The sequence below is a fragment of the Ranitomeya imitator genome, chromosome 10, assembly GCF_032444005.1.
Source record: "Ranitomeya imitator isolate aRanImi1 chromosome 10, aRanImi1.pri, whole genome shotgun sequence".
Taxonomy (NCBI): domain Eukaryota; kingdom Metazoa; phylum Chordata; class Amphibia; order Anura; family Dendrobatidae; genus Ranitomeya; species Ranitomeya imitator.
Genome location: NC_091291.1, coordinates 68,573,860 through 68,596,099, shown reverse-complemented (window position 1 = coordinate 68,596,099; position 22,240 = coordinate 68,573,860). Strand labels below are relative to the sequence as shown.

General features: G+C 48.4%; 1 protein-coding gene across 2 annotated transcripts in view; it reads right to left on the bottom strand.

Moving 5' to 3' along the window:
- Positions 1–17,680, bottom strand: part of SHISA7 (shisa family member 7) — a 293,288-nt gene extending 275,608 nt beyond the window's left edge. The window contains exon 1 of one of the 2 annotated variants that reach the window (XM_069741176.1): positions 17,446–17,680. The gene's annotated coding sequence lies outside the window, so the exon portion shown is untranslated. The remainder of the gene's footprint in view (positions 1–17,445) is intronic. The other variant, XM_069741177.1, reaches the window with a different exon arrangement.
- Positions 17,681–22,240: the final 4,560 nt, after the last annotated feature.

Here is a 22,240-nt window from a genome sequence, read left to right as displayed (position 1 = left end):
TGTTCTTTTAATGCAATGTCGTGGCGACCAAAAAAAGTAATTCTGGCGTTTCAAATTTTTTTCTCACTAAGCCGTTTAGCGATCAGGTTAATCCTTTTTTATTGATAGATCAGGCGATTCTGAACTTGGCGATACCAAATATGTGTATATTTGATTTTTTTTATACTTTTATTTTGAATGGGGCAAAAAGGGGGGTGATTTAAACTTTTATTTTTTTTACATTTTTTCATATTTTTTTAAACATTTTTCATTACTTTTGCCATGATTCAATAGCCTTCATGGGAGGCTAGAAACTGGCACAACTCGATCACCTCTGCTACATTGAGGTTATGCATAGATCACCTCTATGCAGCAGAATTACAGGATTGCTATGAGCACCGTCCACAGGGTGGCGCTCATAGCAATCCGGCATCAACAACCATAGAGGTCTCAAGGAGACCTCTGGTTGTTATGCCGACGCATTGCTGACCCCCGATCATGCTGACCCCCGATCATGGGATGTGGGTGTGCGATGAGCGCATTTTCGTCCGGATGGCAGGAAGCAGTAGTTAAATGTCGCTGTCACCCTATGGTTAGGGTTGGGATTCGGGTTAGGAGTGTGTTGGGGTTAAGGTTGTGGTTCAGATTATAGTTAGGGTTGGGATTAAGTTTAGGCGTGTGTTGGGGTTATGTTTGGAGTTAGAATGGGGGGGTTCCACTGTTTAGGTACATCATGGGGTCTCCAAACGCGACATGGCGCCCATCATTGATTCCAGACAATTTTGCATTCAAAAAGTCAAACGGTGCTCCCTCCCTTCTGAGCCCTGCCATGTGCCCTAAAGAGTGGCTTTACACCACATAAGGGGCTTCAGCATACTCAGGAGAAATTGCACAACACATTTTGTGGTCCATATTCTCCTGATACCCTTGTGAAAATAAAATAACTTGGTTCCAAAATAAATTTTTTGTGGAAAAAGTAAAATGCTTATTTTTTCTTCCACATTGCTTTTCCACATTTAGTTCTCGTGAAGCACCTGAAGGGTTAATAAAGTCCTTGAATGTGGTTTTGAGCACCTTGAGGGGGTGCAGTTTTTAGATTGGTGTCACTTTTGGGTGTTTTTCTATTGTATTGACCCCCAAACTCACTTCAAATGTGAGGTAGTCCCTAAAAAAAATGGTTTTGTAATTTTATTGGAAAAATTAGAAATCGCTGATCAACTTTTAACCCTTAAAACATCTGATTGACTATTTTGTGTGACACCACTCTCTGATTTAAGGGCACAAAAATTAAAAGTTTGAAAATTGCAAAATTTTCAATTTTTTGACAAATTTCTGTATTTTTCATAAACACAAGTAATATCAAATAAATGTAACCACTATCATGAAGTACAATATGTCATGAAAAAACAGTCTCAGAATCAGTGGGATACGTTAAAGCGTTCCTGAGCTATAACCTCATAAACTCACAGTGGTCAGAATTGTAAAAATTGGCCTGGTTATTAACCCCTTTCTGCCATTAGACGTACTATTCTGTCCACGTCGGGTGGGCCCTACTTCCCAAGGACAGAATAGTACGTCCAGAGCGATCAGCCACGCTCACGGGGGGAGAGCGGCCGATCACGGCCGTGTGTCAGCTGACCATCGCAGCTGACATCCGGCACTACGTGCCAGGAGCGGTCACGGACCGCCCCCGGCACATTAACCCCTGGAACACTGCGATCAAACATGATCGCAGTAATCCCGCGGTATAGGGAAGTATCGTGCAGGGAGGGGCTCCCTGCGTGCTTCCCTGAGACCCTCGGAGCAACGTGATGTGATCGCGTTGATGCGAGGGTCTCTTACCTCCTCCTCCCTGCAGGCCCGGATCCAAAATGGCCGCGTGGCTGCATCCAGGTCCTGCAGGGGGGTGGCTTACCAGTGCCTGCTCAGAGCAAGCGCTGGTAAGCGTCCCTGCTGTGCCTGTGTGATCGCTGACACAGTGGACAGCAAAGCGTCAGATCAGCGATCTGTCAATAAAATGTGATGCCCCCCCCCCAGGGCAAAATAAAAAAGTAAAAGAAAAAAAACATTTTTACATGTGTGGAAAAAAAAATTCCTAAATGAATAATAAAAAATATATATATTGTTCCAATAAATACATTCCTTTATCTAAATAAAAAAAACACAATAAAAGTGCACATATTTAGTATCGCCGTGTCCGTAACGACCCGTCCTATAAAACTGTCCCACTAGTTAACCCCTTCAGTGAACACCGTAAAAAAAAAAGAACAAGGCAAAAAACAACGCTTTATGATCATACCGCCGAACAAAAAGTGGAATAACACGCTATCAAAAAGACAGATATAAATAACCATGGTACCGCTGAAAACGTCATCTTTGCCCACAACAAACAAGCCACCATACAGCATCATCAGCGAAAAAATAAAAAAGTTATAGTCCTCAGAATAAAGCGATGCAAAAATAATTATTTTTTCTATAAAATAGTTTTTATCGTATAGGTGACAAAACATTAAAAAATGATATAAATGAGGTATCGCTGTAATCGTACTGACCCGAAGAATAAAACTGCTTTATCAATTTTACCAAACGTGGAACGGTATAAACGCCTCCTCCAAAAGAAATTCATGAATATCTGGTTTTTGGTAATTCTGCCTCACAAAAAAATAGGAATAAAAAGCGATCAAAAAATGTCACGTGCCCGAAAATGTTACCAATAAAAACGTCAAATCGTCCCGCAAAAAACAAGACCTCACATGACTCTGTGGATCAAAATATGGAAAAATTATAGCTCTCAAAATGTGGTAACGCAAAAAATATTTTTTGCAATAAAAAGCGTCTTTTAGTGTGTGACGGCTGCCAATCATAAAAATCCGCTAAAAAAACCCGCTATAAAAGTAAATCAAACCCCCCTTCATCACCCCCTTAGTTAGGGAAAAATTAAAAAATTTAAAAAAATGTATTTATTTCCATTTTCCCATTAGGGCTAGGGTTAGGGTTAGGGCTAGGGTTAGGGCTAGGGTTAGGGCAAGGGTTACGGCTAGGGTTAGGGTTAGGGATGGGGCTAGGGTTAGGGCTACAGTTAGGGTTGGGGCTAAAGTTAGGGTTAGGGTTGGGGCTAAAGTTAGGGTTAGGGTTGGGGCTAAAGTTAGGGTTAGGGTTGGGATTACATTTACGGTAGGGAATAGGGTTGGGATTAGGGTTAGGGGTGTGTCAGGGTTAGGGGTGTGGTTAGGGTTACCGTTGAGATTAGGATTAGGGTTTCAGTTATAATTGGGGGGTTTCCACTGTTTAGGCACATCAGGGGCTCTCCAAATGCGACATGGCGTCCGATCTCAATTCCAGCCAATTCTGCATTGAAAAAGTAAAACAGTGCTCCTTCCCTTCCAAGCTCTCCCGTGTGCCCAAACAGGGGTTTACCCCAACATATGGGGTATCAGCGTACTCAGGACACATTGGACAACAACTTTTGGGGTCTAAGTTCTCCTGTTACCCTTGGGAAAATACAAAACTGGGGGCTAAAAAATATTTTCACGGCTCTGTGTTATAAACTGTAGTGAAACACTTGGGGGTTCAAAGTTCTCACAACACATCTAGATAAGTTCCTTGGGGGGTCTAGTTTCCAATATGGGGTCACTTGTGGGGGGTTTCCACTGTTTAGTTACATGAGAGGCTCTGCAAATGCAACGTGACACCTGCAGACCAATCCATCTAAGTCAGCATTCCAAATGGCGCTACTTCCCTTCCGAGCTCTCCCATGCGCCCAAACGATGGTTCCCCCATATATTGGGTATCAGCGTACTCAGGACAAATTGGACAACAACTTTTGGGGTCCAATTTCTTCTCTTACCCTTTGGAAAATACAAAACTGGGGGCTAAAAAATAATTTTCGTGGAATTTTTTATTTTTTTTATTTTCACAGCTCTGCGCTATAAAATGTAGTGAAACACTTGGGGGTTCAAAGCTCTCACAACACATCTAGATGAGTTCCTTAGGGGGTCTACTTTCCAAAATGGTGTCACTTGTGGAGGGGTTTCAATGTTTAGGCACATCAGTGGCTCTCCAAACGCAACATGGCATCCCATCTCAATTCCAGTCAATTTTGCATTGAAAAGTCAAATGGCGCTCCTTCCCTTCCGAGCTCTGCCATGCACCCAAACAGTGGTTTACCCCCATATATGGGGTATCAATGTACTCAGGACAAATTGTACAACAACTTTTGGGGTCCAATTTCTTCTCTTACCCTTGGGAAAATAAAAATTGGGGGTGAAAAGATCATTTTTGTGAAAAAATATGATTTTTTATTTTTACGGCTCTGCATTATAAACTTCTGTGAAGCACTTGGTGGGTCAAAGTGCTCACCACACATCTAGATGAGTTCCTTAGGGGGTCTACTTTCCAAAATGGTGTCACTTGTGGGGGGTTTCAATGTTTAGGCACATCAGTGGCTCTCCAAACGCAACATGGAGTCCCATCTCAATTCCTGTCAATTTTGCATTGAAAAGTCAAACGGCGCTCCTTCCCTTCCGAGCTCTGTCATGCGCCCAAACAGTGGTTTACCCCCACATATGGGGTATCAACGTACTCAGGACAAATTGTACAACAACTTTTGTGGTCTATTTTCTCCTGTTACCCTTGGGAAAATAAAACAAATTGGAGCTGAAGTAAATTTTTTGTGAAAAAAAAGTTAAATGTTCATTTTTATTTAAACATTCCAAAAATTCCTGTGAAACACCTGAAGGGTTAATAAACTTCTTGAATGTGGTTTTGAGCACCTTGAGGGGTGCAGTTTTTAGAATGGTGTCACACTTTGGTATGTTCTATCATATAGATCCCTCAAAATGAGATGTGGTCCCTAAAAAAAAATGGTGTAAAAATGAGAAATTGCTGGTCAACTTTTAACCCTTATAACTCCCTAACAAAAGAAAAGTTGGTTCCAAAATTGTGCTGCTGTAAAGTAGACATGTGGGAAATGTTACTTATTAAGTATTTTGTGTGACATATCTCTGTGATTTAATTGCATAAAAATTCAAAGTTGGAAAATTGTGAAATTTTCAAAATTTTCGCCAAATTTCTGTTTTTTTTTTCACAAATAAACGCAGGTAATATCAATGAAATTTTACCACTACCATGAAGTACAATATGTCACGAGAAAACATTGTCAGAATCACTGGGATCCGTTGAAGCGTTCCAGAGTTATAACCTCATAAAGGGACAGTGGTCAGAATTGTAAAAATTGGCCCGATCCATAAATGTGCAAACCACCCTTGGGGGTAAAGGGGTTAAGCTGCAAATTGGCCCTGTCACTAAGGGGTTAAAACCATTTTACTGATCATAAGTGCAGTCTTTTGGGTGTTTTTTCCACTTTGGGTTTTGAAAAAGATCTGGTAAAAAAAAAAAGAAAATGTATGTAACTTCTGTCAAGTGGTTCCTGATGTAATTAACTCTAAACTAGGGACTATCCAATCAGTAGACTGCAAAAATAAAAAAAAACACTTCAGGAAAAAGACTTACAAAATGCTCCAGAAAGTACTTCAGGAACAGCAAAACTCTTCCAAAAACTCCCCCAAAATGAGGCGCATACTGAATCAATTTCTCCTAGGAAACAACATTTTTAATTGCCTCAAAAAAACGTACTGACAGTTTTCCGTTTGATTTCTAAACTTCAAACATGGTTGTTGCGTACTAGACTGAGGCAATACCAATGTTACAAGGCATTGTGTCGTCCTGTGAAAGAGGACATATAAAGGGATTCTGCCACTAGGTTTTCACTGCCTCATCTGAGAGCATCATGATGTAGGGGCAGAGACCTTGATTCCAGCAATGTGCCACTTGCTGGGCTACTTGCTTCACTATTGATAAAATCACTGCTCTATCTACAGCAGATCTATCACTATAACCCCGCCCACACCACTGATTGGCAGCTTTCTACGTACACTGTGCATAGGCAGAAGCTGCCAGTCATTAGGGGGGGTGGAGTTTTACAGAGCTTAAGAATGTTGGGGTCTACCTGGCAGCAGGGTTACTAGTCCTCTAGTGATAATTTCATGATGATAACACATTGATTTTATTAAAATTACAGCAAGTTGTCCAGTAAGTGACACATCACTGGAATCAGGGTCTCTGTCTCCACATTATGCAGCTCTCAGATTATGTGGCAAAAACCTGGTGACAGATTCCCTTTAAAGAACAATATTTCTGGAATATATTTAGGAATTTCCATAAAAGATTAATTTTAGTCAATGCCAAAAGCGACTACTGCTTGAAATGGCTGCATGGGAAGCACTATAGGAGGGATTTAGGGGCCCTGGTGTGAATGTAACAAGAAGTAATATCTGAATGAGAGGTTTCTATAGGTTTCCCCTGGTGCTTGAGACTTCTCGTACTTCAGAACCATATTGGCTCCCTATGAAACAGGCCCAGGTGGGCGCCTGTGTGACTGGAATAGAGGCACAGACATTACATTGTGAGTCGGAGCTAAATGCTGAGTTATTGGCAGGCATTTTTGAATACATGACTTATTATGGGATGGGGCCTATAAATTCTAATGTTTCATTGACACGCTGTAATTCTACAGGGCTTATAGTTTTATCCCATTGTGCATTTTATTAATGAATTTCTCAACAGCTGTAAATCTATCATAAGGAATCATCTGGTGAAGCAAATGTGAGCAGGAGAAGACAACCTAAAATGTCACATCACTTCTCATTGTCATCCGCAAAGGCCCAGACTAATGATTTACTATGTTATTGGTCAATTCTTACTATTCTGCCAGCATTTCCAAACTGATGTGATCATCATTAATGTAAGGGGGCTCTTATAGCTCCAAAGCAGGTGGAATTGTGCATTATGATGAGGCATTGGACTGAAAAGGGCCCAAGGGCAGGTTTTCTTTGTTTCCAAAAAGGATTGGAAGATACCGGGTTACATGAATCTGAAAACTATCCCTACAGTAGACGTCTTTTACAAATTGCCCTTTCATTTTTACCATTTGTTTTTTTCACCCATCACCATCCATTCATTGCACAAAGCCCTCATCCCATGTAAAGCATGCCAGGCAGTCTGTACTGTTTCCATGGCAACCAACACTGTGGAAATGGCACCCTTCCCCCTATCTGCTGCTCTAGGGATGCTGTTTTTACTCTTCCTGATTACTCGCCTCCTCCCATTAACTATACACTATCCTATGTAATATTCCGATACCCACTGGACAATCACCGGTTGGTATCATGCACCAAATCTGTGCCCTCCGAATACGCACTGGTTGCTCCCTTGCACCCAGTGTGCGCTGCTGATGCCCACAGTGTTGCGCAGTGCCCGTAGCATGGTGAATGTGAAGATCGACATTCCCACATGAAACAAGAGAAAGTTCCCCAGTGCTGCGCCTTTCTCCGGACGCACTGCTCTGCGGGGGGTTAGAAATCGCACAATGCCGTGTCAGTGTCATTGATGGCCGCTCTCAGTGACCGTAGTGATTGCATCCAGTCATAAAATGATCATCATTCAGGACTGAGGCGCACACATATACTCACACACAAATGTGCACCCATTGTAGTGAAGGTATACAGCCATTGTCCAGAAGCAGAAAAAATCTCTGGAAGACACTTGTTTGCCAACACGTTAGATAAGAAATGTACAGTGTAATGTAAAGTAATTATTATCTCCTACTGAGAAAGACAAAGCAGCACACGGCCGGCATACACTGTCATGATGAGCCCTAGCAGCACACAGCCGGCATACACTGTCATGATGAGCCCTAGCAGCACACAGCCGGCATACACTGTCATGATGAGCCCTAGCAGCACACGGCCGGCATACACTGTCATGATGAGCCCTAGCAGCACACAGCCGACATACACTGTCATGATGAGCCCTAGCAGCACACAGCCGGCATACACTGTCATGATGAGCCCTAGCAGCACACGGCCGGCATACACTGTCATGATGAGCCCTAGCAGCACACGGCCGGCATACACTGTCATGATGAGCCCTAGCAGCACACGGCCGGCATACACTGTCATGATGAGCCCTAGCAGCACACAGCCGGCATACACTGTCATGATGAGCCCTAGCAGCACACAGCCAGCATACACTGTCATGATGAGCCCTAGCAGCACACAGCCGACATACACTGTCATGATGAGCCCTAGCAGCACACGGCCGGCATACACTGTCATGATGAGCCCTAGCAGCACACGGCCGGCATACACTGTCATGATGAGCCCTAGCAGCACACGGCCGGCATACACTGTCATGATGAGCCCTAGCAGCACACAGCCGGCATACACTGTCATGATGAGCCCTAGCAGCACACAGCCAGCATACACTGTCATGATGAGCCCTAGCAGCACACAGCCGGCATACACTGTCATGATGAGCCCTAGCAGCACACAGCCGGCATACACTGTCATGATGAGCCCTAGCAGCACACAGCCGGCATACACTGTCATGATGAGCCCTAGCAGCACACAGCCAGCATACACTGTCATGATGAGCCCTAGCAGCACACGGCCGGCATACACTGTCATGATGAGCCCTAGCAGCACACGGCCGGCATACACTGTCATGATGAGCCCTAGCAGCACACAGCCAGCATACACTGTCATGATGAGCCCTAGCAGCACACGGCCGGCATACACTGTCATGATGAGCCCTAGCAGCACACGGCCGGCATACACTGTCATGATGAGCCCTAGCAGCACACAGCCAGCATACACTGTCATGATGAGCCCTAGCAGCACACGGCCGGCATACACTGTCATGATGAGCCCTAGCAGCACACGGCCGGCATACACTGTCATGATGAGCCCTAGCAGCACACAGCCGGCATACACTGTCATGATGAGCCCTAGCAGCACACAGCCAGCATACACTGTCATGATGAGCCCTAGCAGCACACAGCCGGCATACACTGTCATAATGAGCCCTAGCAGCACACAGTCGGCATACACTGTCATGATGAGCCCTAGCAGCACACAGCCGGCATACACTGTCATGATGAGCCCTAGCAGCACACAGCCAGCATACACTGTCATGATGAGCCCTAGCAGCACACAGCCGGCATACACTGTCATGATGAGCCCTAGCAGCACACGGCCGGCATACACTGTCATGATGAGCCCTAGCAGCAATGATGAGCCCTAGCAGCACACGCCCGGCATACACTGTCATGATGAGCCCTAGCAGCACACGGCCGGCATACACTGTCATGATGAGCCCTAGCAGCACACGGCCGGCATACACTGTCATGATGAGCCCTAGCAGCACACAGCCAGCATACACTGTCATGATGAGCCCTAGCAGCACACAGCCGGCATACACTGTCATGATGAGCCCTAGCAGCACACAGCCAGCATACACTGTCATGATGAGCCCTAGCAGCACACGGCCGGCATACACTGTCATGATGAGCCCTAGCAGCACACAGCCGGCATACACTGTCATGATGAGCCCTAGCAGCACACAGCCGGCATACACTGTCATGATGAGCCCTAGCAGCACACAGCCAGCATACACTGTCATGATGAGCCCTAGCAGCACACAGCCAGCATACACTGTCATGATGAGCCCTAGCAGCACACAGCCGGCATACACTGTCATGATGAGCCCTAGCAGCACACGGCCGGCATACACTGTCATGATGAGCCCTAGCAGCACACAGCCGGCATACACTGTCATGATGAGCCCTAGCAGCACACGGCCGGCATACACTGTCATGATGAGCCCTAGCAGCACACAGCCGGCATACACTGTCATGATGAGCCCTAGCAGCACACAGCCAGCATACACTGTCATGATGAGCCCTAGCAGCACACAGCCGGCATACACTGTCATGATGAGCCCTAGCAGCACACAGCCGACATACACTGTCATGATGAGCCCTAGCAGCGCACAGCCGACATACACTGTCATGATGAGCCCTAGCAGCACACAGCCGACATACACTGTCATGATGAGCCCTAGCAGCACACGGCCGGCATACACTGTCATGATGAGCCCTAGCAGCACACAGCCGGCATACACTGTCATGATGAGCCCTAGCAGCACACGGCCGGCATACACTGTCATGATGAGCCCTAGCAGCACACGGCCGGCATACACTGTCATGATGAGCCCTAGCAGCACACAGCCGGCATACACTGTCATGATGAGCCCTAGCAGCACACGGCCGGCATACACTGTCATGATGAGCCCTAGCAGCACACAGCCGGCATACACTGTCATGATGAGCCCTAGCAGCACACAGCCGGCATACACTGTCATGATGAGCCCTAGCAGCACACAGCCGGCATACACTGTCATGATGAGCCCTAGCAGCACACGGCCGGCATACACTGTCATGATGAGCCCTAGCAGCACACGGCCGGCATACACTGTCATGATGAGCCCTAGCAGCACACAGCCAGCATACACTGTCATGATGAGCCCTAGCAGCACACAGCCGGCATACACTGCCATGATGAGCCCTAGCAGCACACGGCCGGCATACACTGTCATGATGAGCCCTAGCAGCACACAGCCGGCATACACTGTCATGATGAGCCCTAGCAGCACACGGCCGGCATACACTGTCATGATGAGCCCTAGCAGCACACAGCCGGCATACACTGTCATGATGAGCCCTAGCAGCACACGGCCGGCATACACTGTCATGATGAGCCCTAGCAGCACACAGCCGGCATACACTGTCATGATGAGCCCTAGCAGCACACAGCCGGCATACACTGTCATGATGAGCCCTAGCAGCACACGGCCGGCATACACTGTCATGATGAGCCCTAGCAGCACACAGCCAGCATACACTGTCATGATGAGCCCTAGCAGCACACAGCCGGCATACACTGCCATGATGAGCCCTAGCAGCACACGGCCGGCATACACTGTCATGATGAGCCCTAGCAGCACACAGCCGGCATACACTGTCATGATGAGCCCTAGCAGCACACGGCCGGCATACACTGTCATGATGAGCCCTAGCAGCGCACAGCCGGCATACACTGTCATGATGAGCCCTAGCAGCACACGGCCGGCATACACTGTCATGATGAGCCCTAGCAGCACACAGCCGGCATACACTGCCATGATGAGCCCTAGCAGCACACAGCCGGCATACACTGTCATGATGAGCCCTAGCAGCACACAGCCAGCATACACTGTCATGATGAGCCCTAGCAGCACACGGCCGGCATACACTGTCATGATGAGCCCTAGCAGCACACAGCCGGCATACACTGCCATGATGAGCCCTAGCAGCACACGGCCGGCATATACTGTCATGATGAGCCCTAGCAGCACACAGCCGGCATACACTGCCATGATGAGCCCTAGCAGCACACGGCCGGCATACACTGTCATGATGAGCCCTAGCAGCACACAGCCGGCATACACTGTCATGATGAGCCCTAGCAGCACACAGCCGGCATACACTGCCATGATGAGCCCTAGCAGCACACAGCCGGCATACACTGTCATGATGAGCCCTAGCAGCACACAGCCAGCATACACTGTCATGATGAGCCCTAGCAGCACACGGCCGGCATACACTGTCATGATGAGCCCTAGCAGCACACGGCCGGCATACACTGTCATGATGAGCCCTAGCAGCACACAGCCGGCATACACTGTCATGATGAGCCCTAGCAGCACACGGCTGGCATACACTGTCATGATGAGCCCTAGCAGCACACGGCCGGCATACACTGTCATGATGAGCCCTAGCAGCACACGGCCGGCATACAGTGTCATGATGAGCCCTAGCAGCACACAGCCGGCATACACTGCCATGATGAGCCCTAGCAGCACACAGCCGGCATACACTGTCATGATGAGCCCTAGCAGCACACAGCCGGCATACACTGTCATGATGAGCCCTAGCAGCACACGGCCGGCATACACTGTCATGATGAGCCCTAGCAGCACACAGCCGGCATACACTGTCATGATGAGCCCTAGCAGCACACGGCCGGCATACACTGTCATGATGAGCCCTAGCAGCACACGGCCGGCATACACTGCCATGATGAGCCCTAGCAGCACACAGCCGGCATACACTGTCATGATGAGCCCTAGCAGCACACAGCCGGCATACACTGTCATGATGAGCCCTAGCAGCACACAGCCGGCATACACTGTCATGATGAGCCCTAGCAGCACACAGCCGGCATACACTGTCATGATGAGCCCTAGCAGCACACAGCCGGCATACACTGTCATGATGAGCCCTAGCAGCACACGGCCGGCATACACTGTCATGATGAGCCCTAGCAGCACACGGCCGGCATACACTGTCATGATGAGCCCTAGCAGCACACAGCCGGCATACACTGTCATGATGAGCCCTAGCAGCACACGGCCGGCATACACTGTCATGATGAGCCCTAGCAGCACACGGCCGGCATACACTGCCATGATGAGCCCTAGCAGCACACAGCCGGCATACACTGTCATGATGAGCCCTAGCAGCACACAGCCGGCATACACTGTCATGATGAGCCCTAGCAGCACACAGCCGGCATACACTGTCATGATGAGCCCTAGCAGCACACGGCCGGCATACACTGTCATGATGAGCCCTAGCAGCACACGGCCAGCATACACTGTCATGATGAGCCCTAGCAGCACACGGCCGGCATACACTGTCATGATGAGCCCTAGCAGCACACAGCCGGCATACACTGTCATGATGAGCCCTAGGAGCACACAGCCGGCATACACTGTCATGATGAGCCCTAGCAGCACACAGCCGGCATACACTGTCATGATGAGCCCTAGCAGCACACAGCCAGCATACACTGTCATGATGAGCCCTAGCAGCACACAGCCGGCATACACTGTCATGATGAGCCCTAGCAGCACACAGCCGGCATACACTGTCATGATGAGCCCTAGCAGCACACAGCCGGCATACACTGTCATGATGAGCCCTAGCAGCACACAGCCGGCATACACTGTCATGATGAGCCCTAGCAGCACACAGCCGGCATACACTGTCATGATGAGCCCTAGCAGCACACAGCCGGCATACACTGTCATGATGAGCCCTAGCAGCACACGGCCGGCATACACTGTCATGATGAGCCCTAGCAGCACGCAGCCGGCATACACTGTCATGATGAGCCCTAGCAGCACACGGCCGGCATACACTGTCATGATGAGCCCTAGCAGCACACAGCCAGCATACACTGTCATGATGAGCCCTAGCAGCACACAGCCGGCATACACTGTCATGATGAGCCCTAGCAGCACACAGCCGGCATACACTGTCATGATGAGCCCTAGCAGCACACAGCCAGCATACACTGTCATGATGAGCCCTAGCAGCACACGGCCGGCATACACTGTCATGATGAGCCCTAGCAGCACACAGCCGGCATACACTGTCATGATGAGCCCTAGCAGCACACAGCCAGCATACACTGTCATGATGAGCCCTAGCAGCACACAGCCGGCATACACTGTCATGATGAGCCCTAGCAGCACACAGCCGGCATACACTGTCATGATGAGCCCTAGCAGCACACGGCCGGCATACACTGTCATGATGAGCCCTAGCAGCACACAGCCGGCATACACTGTCATGATGAGCCCTAGCAGCACACAGCCGGCATACAGTGTCATGATGAGCCCTAGCAGCACACAGCCGGCATACACTGTCATGATGAGCCCTAGCAGCACACAGCCGGCATACACTGTCATGATGAGCCCTAGCAGCACACAGCCGGCATACACTGTCATGATGAGCCCTAGCAGCACACGGCCGGCATACACTGTCATGATGAGCCCTAGCAGCACACGGCCGGCATACACTGTCATGATGAGCCCTAGCAGCACACGGCCGGCATACACTGTCATGATGAGCCCTAGCAGCACACAGCCGGCATACACTGTCATGATGAGCCCTAGCAGCACACAGCCGGCATACACTGTCATGATGAGCCCTAGCAGCACACAGCCGGCATACACTGTCATGATGAGCCCTAGCAGCACACGGCCGGCATACACTGTCATGATGAGCCCTAGCAGCACACAGCCGGCATACACTGTCATGATGAGCCCTAGCAGCACACAGCCGGCATACACTGTCATGATGAGCCCTAGCAGCACACAGCCGGCATACACTGTCATGATGATCCCTAGCAGCACACAGCCGGCATACACTGTCATGATGAGCCCTAGCAGCACACAGCCGGCATACACTGTCATGATGAGCCCTAGCAGCACACAGCCGGCATACACTGTCATGATGAGCCCTAGCAGCACACAGCCGGCATACACTGTCATGATGAGCCCTAGCAGCACACAGCCGGCATACACTGTCATGATGAGCCCTAGCAGCACACAGCCGGCATACACTGTCATGATGAGCCCTAGCAGCACACAGCCGGCATACACTGTCATGATGAGCCCTAGCAGAACACGGCCGGCATACACTGTCATGATGAGCCCTAGCAGCACACAGCCGGCATACACTGTCATGATGAGCCCTAGCAGCACACAGCCGGCATACACTGTCATGATGAGCCCTAGCAGCACACAGCCGGCATACACTGTCATGATGAGCCCTAGCAGCACACAGCCGGCATACACTGTCATGATGAGCCCTAGCAGCACACAGCCGGCATACACTGTCATGATGAGCCCTAGCAGCACACGGCCGGCATACACTGTCATGATGAGCCCTAGCAGCACACAGCCGGCATACACTGTCATGATGAGCCCTAGCAGCACACGGCCGGCATACACTGTCATGATGAGCCCTAGCAGCACACAGCCGGCATACACTGTCATGATGAGCCCTAGCAGCACACGGCCGGCATACACTGTCATGATGAGCCCTAGCAGCACACGGCCGGCATACACTGTCATGATGAGCCCTAGCAGCACACAGCCGGCATACACTGTCATGATGAGCCCTAGCAGCACACGGCCGGCATACACTGTCATGATGAGCCCTAGCAGCACACAGCCAGCATACACTGTCATGATGAGCCCTAGCAGCACACAGCCGGCATACACTGTCATGATGAGCCCTAGCAGCACACAGCCGGCATACACTGTCATGATGAGCCCTAGCAGCACACGGCCGGCATACACTGTCATGATGAGCCCTAGCAGCACACAGCCGGCATACACTGTCATGATGAGCCCTAGCAGCACACAGCCGGCATACACTGTCATGATGAGCCCTAGCAGCACACAGCCGGCATACACTGTCATGATGAGCCCTAGCAGCACACGGCCGGCATACACTGTCATGATGAGCCCTAGCAGCACACAGCCGGCATACACTGTCATGATGAGCCCTAGCAGCACACAGCCGGCATACACTGTCATGATGAGCCCTAGCAGCACACGGCCGGCATACACTGTCATGATGAGCCCTAGCAGCACACGGCCGGCATACACTGTCATGATGAGCCCTAGCAGCACACGGCCGGCATACACTGTCATGATGAGCCCTAGCAGCACACAGCCAGCATACACTGTCATGATGAGCCCTAGCAGCACACAGCCGGCATACACTGTCATGATGAGCCCTAGCAGCACACAGCCGGCATACACTGTCATGATGAGCCCTAGCAGCACACGGCCGGCATACACTGTCATGATGAGCCCTAGCAGCACACGGCCGGCATACAGTGTCATGATGAGCCCTAGCAGCACACAGCCGGCATACACTGTCATGATGAGCCCTAGCAGCACACGGCCGGCATACACTGTCATGATAAGCCCTAGCAGCACACAGCCGGCATACACTGTCATGATGAGCCCTAGCAGCACACAGCCGGCATACACTGTCATGATGAGCCCTAGCAGCACACAGCCGGCATACAGTGTCATGATGAGCCCTAGCAGCACACAGCCGGCATACACTGTCATGATGAGCCCTAGCAGCACACAGCCAGCATACACTGTCATGATGAGCCCTAGCAGCACACGGCCGGCATACACTGTCATGATGAGCCCTAGCAGCACACAGCCGGCATACACTGTCATGATGAGCCCTAGCAGCACACAGCCAGCATACACTGTCATGATGAGCCCTAGCAGCACACGGCCGGCATACACTGTCATGATGAGCCCTAGCAGCACGCAGCCGGCATACACTGTCATGATGAGCCCTAGCAGCACACAGCCGGCATACACTGTCATGATGAGCCCTAGCAGCACACAGCCGGCATACACTGTCATGATGAGCCCTAGCAGCACACAGCCGGCATACACTGTCATGATGAGCCCTAGCAGCACGCAGCCGGCATACACTGTCATGATGAGCCCTAGCAGCACACAGCCGGCATACACTGTCATGATGAGCCCTAGCAGCACACAGCCAGCATACACTGTCATGATGAGCCCTAGCAGCACACAGCCGGCATACACTGTCATGATGAGCCCTAGCAGCACACAGCCGGCATACACTGTCATGATGAGCCCTAGCAGCACACAGCCGGCATACACTGTCATGATGAGCCCTAGCAGCACACGGCCGGCATACACTGTCATGATGAGCCCTAGCAGCACGCAGCCGGCATACACTGTCATGATGAGCCCTAGCAGCACACAGCCAGCATACACTGTCATGATGAGCCCTAGCAGCACACAGCCGGCATACACTGTCATGATGAGCCCTAGCAGCACACAGCCAGCATACACTGTCATGATGAGCCCTAGCAGCACACGGCCGGCATACACTGTCATGATGAGCCCTAGCAGCACACGGCCGGCATACACTGTCATGATGAGCCCTAGCAGCACACAGCCGGCATACACTGTCATGATGAGCCCTAGCAGCACACGGCCGGCATACACTGTCATGATGAGCCCTAGCAGCACACAGCCAGCATACACTGTCATGATGAGCCCTAGCAGCACACAGCCGGCATACACTGTCATGATGAGCCCTAGCAGCACACAGCCGGCATACACTGTCATGATGAGCCCTAGCAGCACACAGCCGGCATACACTGTCATGATGAGCCCTAGCAGCACACGGCCGGCATACACTGTCATGATGAGCCCTAGCAGCACGCAGCCGGCATACACTGTCATGATGAGCCCTAGCAGCACACAGCCAGCATACACTGTCATGATGAGCCCTAGCAGCACACAGCCGGCATACACTGTCATGATGAGCCCTAGCAGCACACAGCCAGCATACACTGTCATGATGAGCCCTAGCAGCACACGGCCGGCATACACTGTCATGATGAGCCCTAGCAGCACACAGCCAGCATACACTGTCATGATGAGCCCTAGCAGCACACAGCCGGCATACACTGTCATGATGAGCCCTAGCAGCACACAGCCAGCATACACTGTCATGATGAGCCCTAGCAGCACACAGCCGGGGACATGCACAGCTGGGGACATTGTGGGCGCAGAAAGACATCTCACAATTACAGCAATCCCATCCACTGAATAGCATTACTGGGAATGGGATCAGCCGCAGGACCAAAGCAGATCACTTACCTCTTTCATAGAAAATGTATCAAGTATAAAATCCAGTATTCGATTTTCCTGTGAGGAGTATCCATGCAAAAAATGTACAAAAGAGGAGAAAAAAGTGTGTCCCTTATTACGTTGTCCTATCTTGCATTTTCTTCTTTTATTTATTAATAAACAGTTTGATACAAAAGAAACAGACAATAAAAATTAAGCACTTCTTTTAAAAAAGGAAATTCTTCTATGCTTACAAAAAGACTGGAAAAAAATAGATCTAATGTCTATTTGATTCCATTGGATAAAGCAGCCCTCCCCTTTCCTAAAGTCATGTTCTTATTGGCCGAAGATATCAATGGGTGTCTGATTTTTGTTATAAATCCACCTGGCTCCCTCCCCATTTCCAATATATCACCTCCTTTCCAGTAAAGATTGCATCAAGAAAGAGTCAATTCTCCATGACTGATTGGTTTTGCAGGGAAGACATACAAATGAGCAGTTGTTTTAACCTTTCCCATGCCATTGTGTTCTGCAGCAGAATAAGGTGGCAGATCGCTATGGCGGTAAAAAGCTTGGCTTTTTTTATTCTGTTTCTGAGGATCCTCTTCCAACAAACTGCAGCCCTTAATCTACTGTCAGCTTGTCCTTTTCTTCACCAACCTCTTTATCTGTCAGATGTCAGGAGAACAGCAGCAGGATTGGGTGTGTTGGAATATTGATTCAGGGTTGAGCTGCTTGTAGCCTAGAGACATCTCACAGAATAAGTGGTCGTGAATAAGCGACAAGGGATGAAGCTTTGGACCACTGCACAAATATACTGCTAGATAACCCAGCAAACGGCGGCAATAGCAGCAGAGCAATATTGGACATCTTGTATGTAAACTACGCGAATACAATTGTCTAACGTTATTTGAAGCATGAACTAGCAGATCGCTAGCCCCTATAGGCAAGGTCATCTCTCTGCCATCTGTCACGAGAGCGTGCATGCTTCCACTCTATGTATATTACATGCAGAACTAGCAAAAAGGCATACAGGGAAAAGTGATGTACTAAGTGATTGATTGTAAAGTACAAGTTTATGTATTTTGGCCCTAGTTCATTAAGAATGGCACTTAGGACTGCAGTCTTAACCCCTTCATGACCCAGCCTATTTTGACCTTAAAGACCTTGCCGTTTTTTGCAATTCTGACCAGTGTCCCTTTATGAGGTAATAACTCAGGAACGCTTCAACGGATCCTAGCGGTTCTGAGATTGTTTTTTCGTGACATATTGGGCTTCATGTTAGTGGTAAATTTAGGTCAATAAATTCTGCGTTTATTTGTGATAAAAACGGAAATTTGGCGAAAATTTTGAAAATTTCGCAATTTTCACATTTTGAATTTTTATTCTGTTAAACCAGAGAGATATGTGACACAAAATAGTTAATAAATAACATTTCCCACATGTTTACTTTACATCAGCACAATTTTGGAAACAAAATTTTTTTTTGTTAGGAAGTTATAAGCGTTAAAATTTGACCAGCGATTTGTCATTTTTACAACGAAATTTACAAAACCATTTTTTTTAGGGACCACCTCACATTTGAAGTCAGTTTGAGGGGTCTATATGGCTGAAAATACCCAAAAGTGACACCATTCTAAAAACTGCACCCCTCAAGGTACTCAAAACCACATTCAAGAAGTTTATTAACCCTTCAGGTGCTTCACAGCAGCAGAAGCAACATGGAAGGAAAAAATGAACATTTAACTTTTTAGTCACAAAAATTATCTTTTAGCAACAATTTTTTTATTTTCCCAATGGTAAAAGGAGAAACTGAACCACGAAAGTTGTTGTCCAATTTGTCCTGAGTACGCTGATACCTCATATGTGGGGGTAAACCACTGTTTGGGCGCACGGCAGGGCTTGGAAGGGAAGGAGCGCCATTTGACTTTTTGAATCAAAAATTGGCTCCACTCTTTAGCGGACACCATGTCACGTTTGGAGAGCCCCCGTGTGCCTAAAAATTGGAGCTCCCCCACAAGTGACCCCATTTTGGAAACTAGACGCCCCAAGGAACTTATCTAGATGCATAGTGAGCACTTTGAACCCCCAGGTGCTTCACAAATTGATCCGTAAAAATGAAAAAGTACTTTTTTTTCACAAAAAAATTCTTTTAGCCTCAATTTTTTCATTTTCACATGGACAACAGGATAAAATGGATCCAAAAATGTGTTGGGCAATTTCTCCTGAGTACACCAATACCTCACATGTGGGGGTAAACCACTGTTTGGGCACATGGTAAGGCTCGGAAGGGAAGGAGCGCCATTTGACTTTTTGAATGAAAAATTATTTCCATCGTTAGCGGACACCATGTCGCGTTTGGATAGCTCCTGTGTGCCTAAACATTGGCGCTCCCCCACAAGTGACCCCATTTTGGAAACTAGACCCCCAAGGAACTTATTTAGATGCCTAGTGAGCACTTTAAACCCTCAGGTGCTTCACAAATTGATCTGTAAAAATGAAAAAGTACTTTTTTTTCACAAAAAAATTCTTTTCGCCTCAATTTTTTCATTTTCACATGGGCAGTAGGATAAAATGGATCATAAAATTTGTTGGGCAATTTCTCCCGAGTACGCCGATACCTCATATGTGGGGGTAAACCACTGTTTGGGCACACGGCAGGGCTCGGAAGGGAAGGCGCGCCATTTGACTTTTTGAATGGAAAATTAGCTCCAATTGTTAGCGGACACCATGTCGCGTTTGGAGAGCCCCTGTGTGCCTAAACATTGGAGCTCCCCCACAAATGACCCCATTTTGGAAACTAGACCCCCCAAGGAACTTATCTAGATGCATATTGAGCACTTTAAACCCCCAGGTGCTTCACAGAAGTTTATAACGCAGAGCCATGAAAATAAAAAATAATTTTTCTTTCCTCAAAAATGATTTTTTAGCCTGGAATTTCCGATTTTGCCAAGGATAATGGGAGAAATTGGACCCCAAATATTGTTGTCCAGTTTGTCCTGAGTACGCTGATACCCCATATGTGGGGGTAAACCACTGTTTGGGCGCACGGCAGGGCTCGGAAGGGATGGCACGCCATTTGGCTTTTTAAATGGAAAATTAGCTCCAATCATTAGCGGACACCATGTCACGTTTGGAGAGCCCCTGTGTGCTTAAACATTGGAGATCCCCCAGAAATGACACCATTTTGGAAACTAGACCCCCAAAGGAACTAATCTAGATGTGTGGTGAGGACTTTGAACCCCCAAGTGCTTCACAGAAGTTTATAACGCAGAGCCATGAAAATAAAAAAAAAAAAATTATTTTCTCAAAAATAATTATTTAGCCCAGAATTTTTTATTTTCCCAAGGGTTACAGAAGAAATTGGACCCCAAAAGTTGTTGTCCAGTTTCTCCTGAGTACGCTGATACCCCATATGTGGGGGTAAACCAATGTTTGGGCACATGCCGAGGCTCGGAAGTGAAGTAGTGACGTTTTGAAATGCAGACTTTGATGGAATGCTCTGTGGGCGTCACGTTGCGTTTGCAGAGCCCCTGATGTGGCTTAACAGTAGAAACCCCCCACAAGTGACCCCATTTTGGAAACTAGACCCCGAAAGGAACTTATCTAGATGTGTGGTGAGCACTTTGAACCCCCAAGCGCTTCATAGAAGTTTATAATGCAGAGCCGTGAAAATAATAAATACGTTTTCTTTCCTCAAAAATAATTATTTAGCCCAGAATTTTTTATTTTCCCAAGGGTAACATGAGAAATTTGACCCCAATATTTGTTGTCCAGTTTCTCCTGAGTACGGTGATACCCCATATGTGGGGGTAAACTACTGTTTGGGCACACGTCGGGGCTCAGAAGGGAAGTAGTGACTTTTGAAATGCAGACTTTGATGGAATGGTCTGCGGGTGTCACGTTGCGTTTGCAGAGCCCCTAGTGTGCCTGAACAGTAGAAACCCCCACAAGTGACCCCATTTTAGAAACTAGACCCCCCAAGGAACTTATCTAGATATGTGGTGAGCACTTTGAACCCCCAAGTGCTTCACAGACGTTTACAACGCAGAGCCGTGAAAATAAAAAATCATTTTTCTTTCCTCAAAAATTATGTTTTAGCAAGCATTTTTTTAGATTCACAAGGGTAACAGGAGAAATTGGACCCCAGTAATTGTTGCGCAGTTTGTCCTGAGTATGCTGGTACCCCATATGTGGGGGTAAACCACTGTTTGGGCACACGTCAGGGCTCGGAAGTGAGGGAGCACCATTTGACTTTTTGAATACGAGATTGGCTGGAATCAATGGTGGCGCCATGTTGCGTATGGAGACCCCTGATGTGCCTAAACAGTGGTAACCCCTCAATTCTACCTCCAACACTAACCCCAACACACCCCTAACTCTAATCCCAACTGTAGCCATAACCCTAATCACAACCCTAACCGCAACACACCCCTAACCACAACCCTAACCCCAACACACCCCTAACCCTAACCACAACCCTAATTCCAACCCTAACCCTAAGGCTATGTGCCCACGTTGCGGATTCGTGTGAGATATTTCCGCACCATTTTTGAAAAATCCACGGGTAAAAGGCACTGCTTTTTACCTGCGGATTTTCCACGGATTTCCAGTGTTTTTTGTGCGGATTTCACCTGCGGATTCCTATTGAGGAACAGGTGTAAAACGCTGCGGAATCCGCACAAAGAATTGACATGCTGCGGAAAATACAACGCAGCGTTTCCGCGCGGTATTTTCCGCACCATGGGCACAGCGGATTTGGTTTTTCATATGTTTACATGGTACTGTAAACCTGATGGAACACTGCTGCGGATCCGCAGCCAAA